The sequence below is a fragment of the Protopterus annectens genome, chromosome 2.part1 (assembly GCF_019279795.1).
Source record: "Protopterus annectens isolate FY-2018-M chromosome 2.part1, PAN1.0, whole genome shotgun sequence".
Classification (NCBI taxonomy): Eukaryota; Metazoa; Chordata; order Ceratodontiformes; family Protopteridae; genus Protopterus; species Protopterus annectens.
This window is the reverse complement of record NC_056729.1, coordinates 821,354,210-821,367,995: the sequence shown is the minus strand read 5'-3', so window position 1 is coordinate 821,367,995 and position 13,786 is coordinate 821,354,210. Positions and strand designations below refer to the sequence as shown.

At 38.5% G+C, this 13,786-nt stretch overlaps 1 protein-coding gene across 1 annotated transcript in view; it reads right to left on the bottom strand.

Moving 5' to 3' along the window:
* ZDHHC2 (zinc finger DHHC-type palmitoyltransferase 2) overlaps window positions 1-13,786 on the bottom strand; it is a 1,463,314-nt gene that overhangs the window by 593,163 nt on the left and 856,365 nt on the right. The gene's annotated exons all lie outside the window — the stretch shown is intronic.

Here is a 13,786-nt window from a genome sequence, read left to right as displayed (position 1 = left end):
CATCCTGCTGGTCAGCTTTTACTCTCTATTTCCTAACAGACACTGTCATTTACTCATACTGCTCTTACTCAAACTATTTCTTTCTCTTATATTTTCTTCACTTCATCTAGACTTGCCATTCCAATTTCTTATATTCTCTTGCCTTTCTTTAGTGGAACTGCATACCTTCAAAGAAGTCACCCTTGGTCTCCCCCTTCCTTTCTTATTTCTCCTTGTCTGAGACAATTATTAAACCAATTTCAGCTCTGAGCTAGTATATGTGCAGAGTCAACATTGATTCAGTGCACTCAACTGTCTAGTGTGTTTTTATTTTGCTATAAAAGTGTCTCTGCAAGCAAACAGATAATTATGTAACAGTGAAGACTGCAATTTGAACACCAGTCTGACGGCTATATTTTACGTAAATTATAAATATTATGGCAACCTAAAACAAATAACTTTGTCTGTGATAATAGCTTTATTTTCTTAGACCACAGCAGTTCCATTTTTACTTTCTCCTTTAATGTGCTCCCTTTGTTGTTTTTTGCAGTCCACTGTCTCCCTTCCTTTATTGCAGTCCACTGTCTCCCTTCCTTTATTGCTCTTTTGTGTAACCACTTTTAGTTCTGAGTATTTTTCCAGAGCTGCAGTCTAGCATTCTTGCTTACTTTTTCTCTTTCTTTTGCTGATCTATGGGGATTGGGGTAGCCTTTGGAGTTTGCATTTCAAAGTCCATAGAAATCTCTTTATATTACACAATTGTTCAAACAGACAAGTACAATTTTTTATTGTTATCACCATTTGTCAGGTCAAGGTGATATTCATAGGTTCATAGGTAGGTACTAGGCTATTGGCCATAGGGCCTATACAAGCCTAGCCAAAAAGGTACCCTGGCTTTCTCCACCCAAGAAAATAATTTTCCTGTGCTCCTGTCGAGCAGAGCCACAGAGGTGATCCCCGGGGTGAATTTCCTATTTCCCATCCAATCATCAAGATTTTTCATGAAGAGTGCTAATGAAGAGCTTTGTTTGATATAGATAGGTAGTTTGTTTCAGAGTATGGGAAGTCTCTTAGACTAACTCTCTTACTAAAACTGTGTCCTATAGCAGAAAAATCAAGACTTTCATCCACTAGTACAGAGGCCTTTTAAATTGCATTGTTCCTTTTACTTATCTCTCTCAGCAGATTTGTGGCTGATAACTTCAGTTACTGATTTTTTCCCTCCGTCTCTTTGTCAAGCTTTCAACCCACTTCACTCACGCTCACTAATGCTCAGGCTCAATCGGCTCCCCTACCCTACCTCAAATTCCCACCCACCCCTCTTACTCTACATTTATACTTCCATAGCATCACCCACATATTCCACAAACAAACACCATCAGTTCCCTCCAAAAGAAAAACAATTCACTAATGATCAAATTCACCTTCTTCAAATACTTAGGATTTCACCCAGTCCTCACAAAGAATATAAATACCTACCCAGCCTGTCTTTCTGCATAACACCCTATCTCTAGAAACAAACCAATTCTGATTTATCTATACATATTTCAAAACTAAGTATCCCAATTTACAATCAAATACCAAACCAAGACCAAAATATACCTGGCCACACTCTTCCTTCTGTAAAATATAATTTCAAAAATTACTGGAGATATTCACCCAACCCAGATCCCACTGTTCATAAAGCCATTACTTCTATCTTCAAAATAAACCAGTTACCTGACATATCACAAAAAAAAAAAAAAAAAAAACAGAATCCAAACTCACTTTACTAAATATGAACCCAAGAATTATTGCAATAAAATCCAAGACATACACGCCTACCTTGCCACATACATTCCATATGTAGTCATAGCTACTGAAACCTGGTTAAAAAAAAGAATAATGAGATGAACCCTACCCCCGCAGGATATAATATACTCAGGCATGACAGACAAAACAAGCATGCAGGTGGTGTAGCAATCATCTATAAAAATTCCCTAACCATTACCTCACTTCCCCAGGAAAGACCCAAATTTAACAATGCTGATGTTCAAATAACAGTCCTAAAAATCAACAATAGGAAAACTATATGTTTAACAGCAATTTATATACCACCAGGGAATAACACTGATGCTGCTGAAAGCATCCTGTATTGAATATCCCAGCAAATTAACCATGAAGCTATAATACTTGGAGACTTAAATATAGACTGCCATACCATAAATTCCACTACCTCACTGACTCCATAAACTTGTACAACTTCAAACAATTAATAACCATACCCACTAGAATTTATAAAATTTCAGGGAGATACTCAACATTAGACTGAATCCTTACAAACAAGCCAGACAAACTGACAAAAGTAGGTTGCCTCCCAGATGTGTTCAAGTTATAATACTCTCCAAATACTATCCTTAAACAGAATATTCTCAATTTCTCACTGAAATGACAATATTTATACATAGACTGCTGCATGTACAATCCACCAAGTTGCATGTGGGCTTTCTCTTTAGTAACTTCCACCTCTGTAAAATCTTAGAATGTAAAAATATAATTACTGTTTGTATATAAATGTAAATAGAAATGTAACTACTCTGTATTTAACTGGAGCTTAGTATAATGCAATGTAAGCAAATGGAGCTTTTCTCACCGGGCCTCCGCTGAAAATGGGTATTACCCAGTATGACTTTCCCAGTAAACAAAGTAGAATAAATAATTTTGGAGGTGAGGGGCAGTATAGATCTGAAAACAAGAGCATGCCCCACCCCTGGGATGTGACTGGGTGTGTAGAGTGCAAGGGAGATAAAGAAGTAAAAGCATTCTCTTGGTAGCAGTATGACATTGTCCCAGAATACCTTGATTTCCTTGCTGACCCCAGTTTGTAGTTGTAAAATGTCTGTAAGAGATGACAGGGATTGGTTGAACCAGAAAGTGAGGAGAACCTGATTGTCAACTGAGAAGAAGCCAAAATAGCTCAAAAATATTACCTGCTCTGGTTGGGTATTTCACATACTACCATGACTGATACACATAAATAGTCTGAAAATTCTTCTTTAAAATATATACAAAAGTTCATTTACCTCTTCCCACTTAATAGTGTGGTAATTAAAAATCACCAAGTATGGCACATATAGGTTCATAAGTTCATAGGTAGGTACTAGGCTATTGGCTCAAGGGCCTAAGTAAGCCTAGCCAACAAGGTTCCCTGGCTTATGCCACCCAAGAAAGTTATTTTCCTGTGCCCCTGTCGAGCAGAGCCACAGAAGTGATCCCCGGGGTGTATTTCCTATTTCCCATCCACTCATCAAGATTTTTCATGAAGAGTGCTAATGAGGAACTTTGCTTGACATAGATGGGTAGCTTGTTCCAGAGTATGAGAAGTCTCTGGGACAGGAATCTATCCCTCCAGCATGTCCTGTTTATTGTGGTGACAAGGTTTAGCTCCCTAGAGCGTGTAGCTCTGAGGGATTAGGATTTCTTTAGGTGCAGCATGTCCAACAGCTCTGGGTTTGACATAGCTTTATATGTTAGGCAGAGATCACCTCGGAGTAGGCGATATACTATGGAGTAAAGCTGGAGTTTTTTGAAGGGCAATCTGTTTGAGGCCAGTAATCCTCTTTGTGAGGTACTTCTGTGGCCTTTACAGCTGCTGCAGATGTCTTGTGAGGTACATTCCAAAAGGGGTGTTGTACTCTATAATGGATTTAATGAGTGTCAAGCAGAGGGAAACAATTACCTCTTTTTTTTGGATCAGAACCCTTTTGTGTTGAGGCGTGCCACGAATAAGGATTTACTGACTACTGTGCTGATGTGATTATCAAAGGAGAGACTACTGTCCACCTGGGTCCCAAGGTCTCTTATCACATATTTGGCATTAAGTAGACTGCCGCCTATGTGGTAGTTCATGGGTACAGAGTTTTTACCAAAGGGGGTAACAATGAACTTTTTGGCATTGAGCTTAAGGCCATGGCTTTTACACCAGGGAACTGTCTCAGTAAGGCCCTTCTGTAGGATGTCCACATCATTTGGGGACTCGACTATGGCTCCTAGTCTGCAGTCATCTGCAAACTTCATTAGCCAAAGTCCTTCTGTGTTAGCCTGTACACCAGAGAAGTAGATACCAAACAGGAGAGGTCCCAGGACTGAACCCTGTGGTACTCCACTTGTCACTGGTTTGAGGTCAGATTTGGAGTCTGAAACTTTTACAGTGTGGGTTCTATCAGTGAGCCAGTTGGCAGCCATCTTGTGATGTAACGATTTATACCTAGTTTAGTGAGTTTATCTATAATTCCAGAATGGGAGATGGTGTTGAAATCCTTGGTGAGATCAAGATAGGCTGTGTGAACCACCTTAACCTCGTCTACAGCTTTGGTGACTGCCTCAAAGAAGTCAATCAGGTTCAGGAAGCATAATCTGCCTTTCACAAACCTTAACAGGGTGTTCCAGAGTTTGGAGGTTACTAATGTCTTTGTTTATGAGTTCCATGATGATACGTTCCCTGGCCTTACAGACCAGGCTCATCAGGCTTATAGGGCAATAGTTCCTGGGATCAGTGGTGGCTCCCCTTTGTGGAGTGGGATAACTGTCGCTGTGCACCATTCAGTGGGGACAAAGCCTGATGTGAGGCTATGATTGAACATGGTGCTTAGGTGGGGAGCCAGTTTGTTCTGAAGTTCATGTAAAACGCAGCCTGGGATGTTGTCCAGTCCCATGGATGCTATGTTTTTGGCTTAAGAGAGTGCAGCTTTTACCTGTATAGTTGTGATTACAGGGACTATGCATTCTTCCTGTATAGATATGGGCCCTTTAGGGGGTGAGAGGGGGGTAAAGTTAGCACTGAACCTATCTGCCAGGATGTTGGCAATATCAGTTGGTTCTGTAATTTTCATGCCGTTGTGCTGTAACTCAGAGCAGAACTGGGTGTTGCCATTGAGATTCCTGACATAGCTATAGCATGCTTTGTGGTTGTCCTTAGAATCAGTAGCAATTTTGTTTTCGTAGCTAGCTTTGCAGGATCTTATAAGGGATCTTAGCTTCTTACTGAGGCTGACCAGGGAGCTCCTCCACTTATGGGATTTTATTCTCTTTTGCAACAGTTTCTTCCTTCTGTTGTAGAGTTTGTTTATGGCAGAGGACCACCAGATTGGCTTTCTTTTTTTGGAGGATAGTGTCTTGGTTCTGTTTGGGATAGCATGATCCATGCACTTGTGTAAGTACTTATAGAGTGCATTTGTGTAGGATTCAGCAGTCGTAACTGTATTGTCCATCTGCATGGGTGTCATGAAATTCACCACTTCTGTCTTAAGAAGCATGAGGTTGGCTTTGGAGAAATTTTTTACCATGGTTTCCTTAATGGGGTGGGTTGGGATGTGGATGTCTAGGATGATTAGCTTATGGTCAGATCTGACCAATGAGGAGTTGACTTCAGGCGTGGAACACCGGTCACTCATGCTGGTAATGACTAGGTCTAGGATATTGTTTCCCCTGGTGGGGGTGTGGATAAGTTGATCCAGGGCATTGGAATTTATGAATTCCAGAAAGCGGGGAGTGAAGGAGTTGGTACATGAGTAGTTTTCCCAGTTAATGGTGGGGAAGTTTAAATTGCCCATTATTAGGGTGTTTGGCTGAACCCTAAAATTTTCCAGTATATCAAGAAAAGAGGACTGGGAATCCTGGGGCATGGTGGGGGATCTGTATCAAGCTACAATTTGGATTGCAGTTTTGCCCAGAGTTAGTTGCACTTGGATAACCTTGGATGCATTATGCTGAGCAACTAGCCTGGAGGTGTGGATAGCTTTAATGAATATGGACACACCTCCACCTTTGGTGTTCCGGTCCAGGTTAGATGACCGAAAAGTGTAGTATGAGTTATAGTCGGGTAATGCAGGGGTGCACTCTGAAGCCTTGAACCAGATCTCAGTCACTGCAAAGATATCAATGTTCTCCATTTTAAGGAGTGCCTTGAGGGAGTGCATTTTGAGATTTAGACTTCTAGCATTGAGTAGCATTACCCTCAGTTTTTGCTTGCCTGTTTCTGGTATATAGCATTCAATCTGATATAATTTAAGGCATTCAAAAAAGACATGTCTGGAGTGGTCATCCCACGTTTCTCCTAAGAGCAGCTGATCAGAACGTAGCTGGCCAATCATGACTTCTGAAGCTTAGGGGATGTGTAAAACTTCTGTGTGCTGTTTTGAGAAGTTTCCTCTTTTCTACCCTTATGTAACTATGGAATTAACATACATAAGTTTGTTGGATGTGGAAGGGTGCAAGTAGGCTTGCACCCATGAGGAAAAAAATACAGTTATTTTGAGCTGTCTTCCTATTTTGTAAGTCATGAGCTGCTTTCATGGTATTGCATCATACAGTTGTATACAGAATGACTGAATTTTGATCCTTCATATTAGAAATGTGCTGAATACATTAGTGAAATAAAGAGTGAGGACTGGCAGTGAGCACAGAAGACTAATGTTATGAGCTGTTAATGAGCTGCTTCTTGAGGTCCAGAGTTTGATCGTCTATGCCTTACTTTGCCAACTGTGTGATTCTGAGTAAGTCACTTAACTGGTTTCTGCTTCTGTAGAGGGGTGGAGTCAGAATAAAAGATACAAAGGTTCACTTCACTGGTCCTCTTGTGATATCAATTCTTGTCACACTGTTATCACTTTTAGTTTACTGATAGTGCATACATTTAGAATGACCCAACATCTTTATCTTTAAAAGGATGGCCTTGCCTCATACAGCATGTCTTCTACTCGAGAAAAATGACCATTTTCTGATACTGTTCCTCCAAACACTCTGTTGTGCTATATTCTGATTAATCTGCCCTTCAGACATGTTTGCAGTATACTCAAACCGTATTTACACACTGTTGTGCTATATTCTGATTAATCTGCCCTTCAGACATGTTTGCAGTATACTCAAACCATATTTACACACTGTTGTGCTATATTCTGATTAATCTGCCCTCAGACATGTTTGCAGTATACTCAAACCGTATTTACACACTGTTGTGCTATATTCTGATTAATCTGCCCCTCAGACATGTTTGCAGTATACTCAAACCGTATTTACACACTGTTGTGCTATATTCTGATTAATCTGCCCATTGACATGTTTGCAGTATACTCAAACCGTATTTACACACTGTTGTGCTATATTCTGATTAATCTGCCCATTGACATGTTTGCAGTATACTCAAACCGTATTTACACACTGTTGTGCTATATTCTGATTAATCTGCCCTCAGACATGTTTGCAGTATACTCAAACCGTATTTACACACTGTTGTGCTATATTCTGATTAATCTGCCCTTCAGACATGTTTGCAGTATACTCAAACCGTATTTACACACTGTTGTGCTATATTCTGATTAATCTGCCCTTCAGACATGTTTGCAGTATACTCAAACCGTATTTACACACTGTTGTGCTATATTCTGATTAATCTGCCCATTGACATGTTTGCAGTATACTCAAACCGTATTTACACACTGTTGTGCTATATTCTGATTAATCTGCCCATTGACATGTTTGCAGTATACTCAAACCATATTTACACACTGTTGTGCTATATTCTGATTAATCTGCCCATTGACATGTTTGCAGTATACTCAAACCGTATTTACACACTGTTGTGCTATACTCTGATTAATCTGCCCATTGACATGTTTGCAGTATACTCAAACCGTATTTACACACTGTTGTGCTATATTCTGATTAATCTGCCCATTGACATGTTTGCAGTATACTCAAACCGTATTTACACACTGTTGTGCTATATTCTGATTAATCTGCCCCTCAGACATGTTTGCAGTATACTCAAACCATATTTACACACTGTTGTGCTATATTCTGATTAATCTGCCCTCAGACATGTTTGCAGTATACTCAAACCGTATTTACACACTGTTGTGCTATATTCTGATTAATCTGCCCATTGACATGTTTGCAGTATACTCAAACCGTATTTACACACTGTTGTGCTATATTCTGATTAATCTGCCCATTGACATGTTTGCAGTATACTCAAACCGTATTTACACACTGTTGTGCTATATTCTGATTAATCTGCCCCTCAGACATGTTTGCAGTATACTCAAACCATATTTACACACTGTTGTGCTATATTCTGATTAATCTGCCCTCAGACATGTTTGCAGTATACTCAAACCGTATTTACACACTGTTGTGCTATATTCTGATTAATCTGCCCATTGACATGTTTGCAGTATACTCAAACCGTATTTACACACTGTTGTGCTATATTCTGATTAATCTGCCCATTGACATGTTTGCAGTATACTCAAACCGTATTTACACACTGTTGTGCTATATTCTGATTAATCTGCCCTCAGACATGTTTGCAGTATACTCAAACCGTATTTACACACTGTTGTGCTATATTCTGATTAATCTGCCCTCAGACATGTTTGCAGTATACTCAAACCGTATTTACACACTGTTGTGCTATATTCTGATTAATCTGCCCATTGACATGTTTGCAGTATACTCAAACCGTATTTACACACTGTTGTGCTATATTCTGATTAATCTGCCCATTGACATGTTTGCAGTATACTCAAACCGTATTTACACACTGTTGTGCTATATTCTGATTAATCTGCCCATTGACATGTTTGCAGTATACTCAAACCGTATTTACACACTGTTGTGCTATATTCTGATTAATCTGCCCTCAGACATGTTTGCAGTATACTCAAACCGTATTTACACACTGTTGTGCTATATTCTGATTAATCTGTCCCTCAGACATGTTTGCAGTATACTCAAACCGTATTTACACACTGTTGTGCTATATTCTGATTAATCTGCCCATTGACATGTTTGCAGTATACTCAAACCGTATTTACACACTGTTGTGCTATATTCTGATTAATCTGCCCATTGACATGTTTGCAGTATACTCAAACCATATTTACACACTGTTGTGCTATATTCTGATTAATCTGCCCATTGACATGTTTGCAGTATACTCAAACCGTATTTACACACTGTTGTGCTATATTCTGATTAATCTGCCCATTGACATGTTTGCAGTATACTCAAACCGTATTTACACACTGTTGTGCTATATTCTGATTAATCTGCCCATTGACATGTTTGCAGTATACTCAAACCGTATTTACACACTGTTGTGCTATATTCTGATTAATCTGCCCATTGACATGTTTGCAGTATACTCAAACCGTATTTACACACTGTTGTGCTATATTCTGATTAATCTGCCCATTGACATGTTTGCAGTATACTCAAACCGTATTTACACACTGTTGTGCTATATTCTGATTAATCTGCCCATTGACATGTTTGCAGTATACTCAAACCGTATTTACACACTGTTGTGCTATATTCTGATTAATCTGCCCATTGACATGTTTGCAGTATACTCAAACCATATTTACACACTGTTGTGCTATATTCTGATTAATCTGCCCATTGACATGTTTGCAGTATACTCAAACCGTATTTACACACTGTTGTGCTATATTCTGATTAATCTGCCCATTGACATGTTTGCAGTATACTCAAACCGTATTTACACACTGTTGTGCTATACTCTGATTAATCTGCCCTTGACATGTTTGCAGTATACTCAAACCATATTTACACACTGTTGTGCTATATTCTGATTAATCTGCCCATTGACATGTTTGCAGTATACTCAAACCGTATTTACACACTGTTGTGCTATATTCTGATTAATCTGCCCATTGACATGTTTGCAGTATACTCAAACCGTATTTACACACTGTTGTGCTATATTCTGATTAATCTGCCCATTGACATGTTTGCAGTATACTCAAACCGTATTTACACACTGTTGTGCTATATTCTGATTAATCTGCCCATTGACATGTTTGCAGTATACTCAAACCGTATTTACACACTGTTGTGCTATATTCTGATTAATCTGCCCATTGACATGTTTGCAGTATACTCAAACCGTATTTACACACTGTTGTGCTATATTCTGATTAATCTGCCCATTGACATGTTTGCAGTATACTCAAACCATATTTACACACTGTTGTGCTATATTCTGATTAATCTGCCCTCAGACATGTTTGCAGTATACTCAAACCGTATTTACACACTGTTGTGCTATATTCTGATTAATCTGCCCTTCAGACATGTTTGCAGTATACTCAAACCGTATTTACACACTGTTGTGCTATACTCTGATTAATCTGCCCATTGACATGTTTGCAGTATACTCAAACCGTATTTACACACTGTTGTGCTATATTCTGATTAATCTGCCCATTGACATGTTTGCAGTATACTCAAACCGTATTTACACACTGTTGTGCTATATTCTGATTAATCTGCCCATTGACATGTTTGCAGTATACTCAAACCGTATTTACACACTGTTGTGCTATATTCTGATTAATCTGCCCATTGACATGTTTGCAGTATACTCAAACCGTATTTACACACTGTTGTGCTATATTCTGATTAATCTGCCCATTGACATGTTTGCAGTATACTCAAACCGTATTTACACACTGTTGTGCTATATTCTGATTAATCTGCCCATTGACATGTTTGCAGTATACTCAAACCGTATTTACACACTGTTGTGCTATATTCTGATTAATCTGCCCCTCAGACATGTTTGCAGTATACTCAAACCATATTTACACACTGTTGTGCTATATTCTGATTAATCTGCCCCTCAGACATGTTTGCAGTATACTCAAACCGTATTTACACACTGTTGTGCTATATTCTGATTAATCTGCCCATTGACATGTTTGCAGTATACTCAAACCGTATTTACACACTGTTGTGCTATATTCTGATTAATCTGCCCATTGACATGTTTGCAGTATACTCAAACCGTATTTACACACTGTTGTGCTATATTCTGATTAATCTGCCCTCAGACATGTTTGCAGTATACTCAAACCGTATTTACACACTGTTGTGCTATATTCTGATTAATCTGCCCTTCAGACATGTTTGCAGTATACTCAAACCGTATTTACACACTGTTGTGCTATATTCTGATTAATCTGCCCCTTGACATGTTTGCAGTATACTCAAACCATATTTACACACTGTTGTGCTATATTCTGATTAATCTGCCCTCAGACATGTTTGCAGTATACTCAAACCGTATTTACACACTGTTGTGCTATATTCTGATTAATCTGCCCTCAGACATGTTTGCAGTATACTCAAACCGTATTTACACACTGTTGTGCTATATTCTGATTAATCTGCCCATTGACATGTTTGCAGTATACTCAAACCGTATTTACACACTGTTGTGCTATATTCTGATTAATCTGCCCTTCAGACATGTTTGCAGTATACTCAAACCGTATTTACACACTGTTGTGCTATATTCTGATTAATCTGCCCTCAGACATGTTTGCAGTATACTCAAACCGTATTTACACACTGTTGTGCTATATTCTGATTAATCTGCCCATTGACATGTTTGCAGTATACTCAAACCGTATTTACACACTGTTGTGCTATATTCTGATTAATCTGCCCATTGACATGTTTGCAGTATACTCAAACCATATTTACACACTGTTGTGCTATATTCTGATTAATCTGCCCTCAGACATGTTTGCAGTATACTCAAACCGTATTTACACACTGTTGTGCTATATTCTGATTAATCTGCCCATTGACATGTTTGCAGTATACTCAAACCGTATTTACACACTGTTGTGCTATATTCTGATTAATCTGCCCTCAGACATGTTTGCAGTATACTCAAACCGTATTTACACACTGTTGTGCTATATTCTGATTAATCTGCCCATTGACATGTTTGCAGTATACTCAAACCGTATTTACACACTGTTGTGCTATATTCTGATTAATCTGCCCATTGACATGTTTGCAGTATACTCAAACCGTATTTACACACTGTTGTGCTATATTCTGATTAATCTGCCCATTGACATGTTTGCAGTATACTCAAACCGTATTTACACACTGTTGTGCTATATTCTGATTAATCTGCCCATTGACATGTTTGCAGTATACTCAAACCATATTTACACACTGTTGTGCTATATTCTGATTAATCTGCCCATTGACATGTTTGCAGTATACTCAAACCGTATTTACACACTGTTGTGCTATATTCTGATTAATCTGCCCTCAGACATGTTTGCAGTATACTCAAACCGTATTTACACACTGTTGTGCTATATTCTGATTAATCTGCCCATTGACATGTTTGCAGTATACTCAAACCGTATTTACACACTGTTGTGCTATATTCTGATTAATCTGCCCATTGACATGTTTGCAGTATACTCAAACCGTATTTACACACTGTTGTGCTATATTCTGATTAATCTGCCCATTGACATGTTTGCAGTATACTCAAACCATATTTACACACTGTTGTGCTATATTCTGATTAATCTGCCCTCAGACATGTTTGCAGTATACTCAAACCGTATTTACACACTGTTGTGCTATATTCTGATTAATCTGCCCATTGACATGTTTGCAGTATACTCAAACCGTATTTACACACTGTTGTGCTATATTCTGATTAATCTGCCCATTGACATGTTTGCAGTATACTCAAACCGTATTTACACACTGTTGTGCTATATTCTGATTAATCTGCCCATTGACATGTTTGCAGTATACTCAAACCGTATTTACACACTGTTGTGCTATATTCTGATTAATCTGCCCTCAGACATGTTTGCAGTATACTCAAACCGTATTTACACACTGTTGTGCTATATTCTGATTAATCTGCCCATTGACATGTTTGCAGTATACTCAAACCGTATTTACACACTGTTGTGCTATATTCTGATTAATCTGCCCATTGACATGTTTGCAGTATACTCAAACCGTATTTACACACTGTTGTGCTATATTCTGATTAATCTGCCCATTGACATGTTTGCAGTATACTCAAACCGTATTTACACACTGTTGTGCTATATTCTGATTAATCTGCCCATTGACATGTTTGCAGTATACTCAAACCGTATTTACACACTGTTGTGCTATATTCTGATTAATCTGCCCATTGACATGTTTGCAGTATACTCAAACCGTATTTACACACTGTTGTGCTATATTCTGATTAATCTGCCCATTGACATGTTTGCAGTATACTCAAACCGTATTTACACACTGTTGTGCTATATTCTGATTAATCTGCCCATTGACATGTTTGCAGTATACTCAAACCATATTTACACACTGTTGTGCTATATTCTGATTAATCTGCCCATTGACATGTTTGCAGTATACTCAAACCGTATTTACACACTGTTGTGCTATATTCTGATTAATCTGCCCATTGACATGTTTGCAGTATACTCAAACCGTATTTACACACTGTTGTGCTATATTCTGATTAATCTGCCCATTGACATGTTTGCAGTATACTCAAACCGTATTTACACACTGTTGTGCTATATTCTGATTAATCTGCCCATTGACATGTTTGCAGTATACTCAAACCGTATTTACACACTGTTGTGCTATATTCTGATTAATCTGCCCTCAGACATGTTTGCAGTATACTCAAACCGTATTTACACACTGTTGTGCTATATTCTGATTAATCTGCCCATTGACATGTTTGCAGTATACTCAAACCGTATTTACACACTGTTGTGCTATATTCTGATTAATCTGCCCATTGACATGTTTGCAGTATACTCAAACCGTATTTACACACTGTTGTGCTATATTCTGATTAATCTGCCCATTGACATGTTTGCAGTATACTCAAACCGTATTTACACACTGTTGTGCTGTATTCTGATTAATCTGCCCTTTAGACATGTTTGCA